The sequence below is a fragment of the Maylandia zebra genome, linkage group LG13 (genome assembly GCF_041146795.1).
Source record: "Maylandia zebra isolate NMK-2024a linkage group LG13, Mzebra_GT3a, whole genome shotgun sequence".
Taxonomy (NCBI): Eukaryota; Metazoa; Chordata; class Actinopteri; order Cichliformes; family Cichlidae; genus Maylandia; species Maylandia zebra.
In genome coordinates this window covers 14716311-14720025 of record NC_135179.1, presented here as the reverse complement: position 1 = coordinate 14720025, position 3715 = coordinate 14716311, and positions in this window count along the sequence as shown.

Here is a 3715-nt window from a genome sequence, read left to right as displayed (position 1 = left end):
TCAGCCGGCCTTAGTTTGTCTCCTTCCTTATGGTACGTTTTACGGCTGGCATCTTAGGTTGATGTTTGCTCAAAAGAATGCTCAAAAAGCCTTCCTTTAGTATTCTTCTGAGGGTTTTACATTAGGAGTTCAGAAGTGACCTTATTTAACTTTATAATGTTTTCACATATTAACCTCGGCTATATGATGCTATAGATACGACGAATTTCTGACAAAAAGTTTATACATCTTAGTTTTTCTCTCATATTAGCAAGTCATCCAACACTTTATTTCAGTTTTGTGTATAAAGTAATGGAACACTCATGAATAATGCATCATATTGGGTTTATGTGTACACTGGGCATGGTATTTACAAGTAGATGTTAGTGTACAAATTAATATTGCATGAATCATCCCTAATGTATATGTCTTTGTCTTCAGCCCACTGTTGCTCAGAAAATGTTTGCAGTCACATTGCGTTAACATTAAGTCCTGCACAGCAAGTGGCATTTGCATGGGAGTCATTATGACTCATGAGCTCCAAGGTAAAAATTTGAAGGGCGTCTGGGTAAAGTGTCTTTCATACCCGTAGATTTGAAGGTAAATTTTAAGTATGCAGAGGCTGTTGAATATTATGGTGATGATAATGACCTTTTGTACATATAAAACAAACAAACCAATATGTAGACATACATATATACACACATACGTGCATATACATGTATACATAAATATGTATACGCATACATACGCATGTGTAAACAAGATCAACAAAATCTACATTATAAGAATTAGTTGTGACAAAAATGTGCCTCTTAAAGATATTCTAATGGAATAATCCTCCGTGGCATCATAACGTGAAAACATTTAATATAAATGGGCAGCTTTGCTGACCTCTTGTGGAAGGTATATCAGTTAATACAATAATAAGTCTTAAGCTATGGAAAATGAATTTTGTCAATAAATGTGTTAATGCTGTGGGATAAATAATAAATGATTATGGAGTATCTTTGTTTTGAGCTTTGTCTGTCGGTTTTAAAGCTGCATTTGATGTGTTAATAAGACTTGTAGACAGTCAACTGAGGGCTGACAATAACACTTTAGACTGGCTCACAAACATGAAAGCTATGTTGCAGACCTGTTATAAAATCTGTGTCTCCAGAAAATTAGCTCGTGCTTTCCAGTTTTATATAAACGTAATTTTAGTTTTGTTCATTTCACTGAAAACGATTCCACTCGCTGCATTTAGACTCAGTCATACTTCATACCTCCAAAGTGGAAATGGCCACAGACACGTTCACTTGGATTGAGACAATTAACAGTGTTCTGGGTGGATGCCTGCAGAAAAATATGTAATATAATATACAACTTCTCTTTATAAAAGTGGGCACAGTATAAAAAAAGACCCTTTAGTGTTTACATAAAAATCTATAACTAAGCATTTTGCAACACAGATGGCAAAATCTATAATTAATAATAATGCACTTCATACATACATATTACATATAATGAAAAAGATTCAACTGCTGTGTAATTCTGACTCATTTACTTCTGAAGGATTTGCAAACATAATGTAGCTTCTGAACTGAGAATAAGTAGCAACTCTGTTTTTGAAATAATCATGACAGTTCAAAAGTTGCAAAGAATTGAAGAAGCTCTCATTTCATGTTCTTTATGCATTATCATCTTAAAGGCATTTTTAATATATGTGTGTCATTTAAACAACAGCCATCCTTTTGAAATGTGTTGAACACCAGTTGCACATGACACATTCAGCTGGGGGCAGTGTTGCTCTATAAATTCTGCATCGAGCACTGCTAATGCTGAGCCGTGCTTAGTGAGTCATTAAGGCTTGTGTGTGTATGCAACAATGACCCATTCACTCAGATTTACTTAATCACACAATAATATATTTTTGGTTCGCTCCACAGAAAGTAAAAGAAAGCGAACCAGCTGTCATGCTCTGTGCTCAATAACCAAGCTGAACTGTGTGTGAAATATGAGGATTGTGCGCCCAGATGTTAGTTGCCACAGAAGAAACACTTAAACCACTTCTTTTTGTAAAAAAAGGAAGACTGATCCTTTAAATATAGCTACTTTAAAATAATTTATTTGTCTCATTCTCATTAAGTTTTAACCAATGACAAATGTTTGGTGTATCACTAAAAGTTTGCACCTTCACAGTGAACAGGACCGAGGCTTTTAGCGAAGGTCATTTTGCCAGTGGACAATGAGACACTATGCTGTATGTACATTTACTTCCTCAAGGCTCAAGAGACCTTTAGGGAGGAAAATGTTTTCCGCCTGCATGTCAAATAGACTTCTGTCCCGAAAAACACCTCAGCCTGACCTTCATCACTTCTTTTCATCCCATGGGAAGAACCGATTTCTTCACATCATGACTTTAAGCCTTTAACATCACGGTTTCTTTTTATTTCTTTAGATTGTTCAGTTACAGTGTTGATTTCGTTCATTCATGCCTAACACAGGAATGCTGCTTGCAGTCCGTGGCAAATCCAAGCTGCACATCTTAAGCGGTGTCCTTGTACTTGAAACATCTGCAGCTTGGCACTAGCGGGCATATTTTTCTGAAATAGGCCATCGTGACAAGTTGTTCACTAGTGACTGCTGGCAGTGATATAAATTTTTCTTTCTGTCCTGCCTGTTGGGTCTAATGCCAGAGCAAGAGAAAAGGTGCTGCTGTGAGCTTTATGACAAAATGCTTTATCCCCCATTAACCTTCACAGAGTGAATATCAGGAGGGGATTTCAGGTGGAATAAAGCACCAGTGTCAACAGGCAGGTGTGTTGCTGAGCTCAAGGAAGAAGACAGGCTAACATAAGGCGCCCTCCGTCCTTCATTTCTCCTTTTTCTTTTGGGGTCATTCCTTAGCTGGGCGCTGACAGCAACCACTGATAAGAAAATGATTAAGTATCATGGACTCAACCACAATCCAATTCACATTCCCAGCTGCTCTGCAGACTGCAAAAAAGCTGCATCAGATATTTTTTTTCTTCTTCACAGGCTAGAAGTTCTAACCGTTTCTTTTTCTTTTTTTTAAATTAGTCTTCATATAAGCTTCATATGTGTGTATGGCTGCCTGACATACAGTAAAGTCTGTAACCTATTTTCAGTACATCGTGTTTCTGAATGATCCACAACTTCCAGACATGATAGAGCTGTGAAACCCAGATCAGGATCAAAGAAGTCAGCGAGACAATTCAGGATAAACTCGCCAACGTATCTGAAATGGATTAGTTTTGGCCTCGACTACTGTAAAAATCAAACACATAAATGCACACGCTGTGTATGTGTTTGAACAACAGATTTAGTCCACAGGGATCAGCAGTCAGCTGTAACATCCCTCGCCCACGTGAAGCATCTGGGCACCCATGAAAATGGAAATGGCAGCGCCTGAACAGTTGATAGAGACCAATCTGTTTCCTCATCAGGACTCTTCATTAAACTTGAGCAGTGTCCATTAGGCCTGTAATCCTCCTCACCCACTGCTACACACGACCTTGAGGTGTAACACTACACGCTGTTTTAATAGCTCCTGAGTTCTCACCGAGGTATACTTACTCAGATGTACTGCTGCTGCTGCTGGACTTCATGGGAGAATAAGTTGTTTCGAAACAGGATTTAAGAACAGTTCCTCACAGAGTCATTTGTTACATTACAGCCAATCATAGCCAGTAATTTAACGTATCCTCACGATGCTCGTCGCACAGTGTGA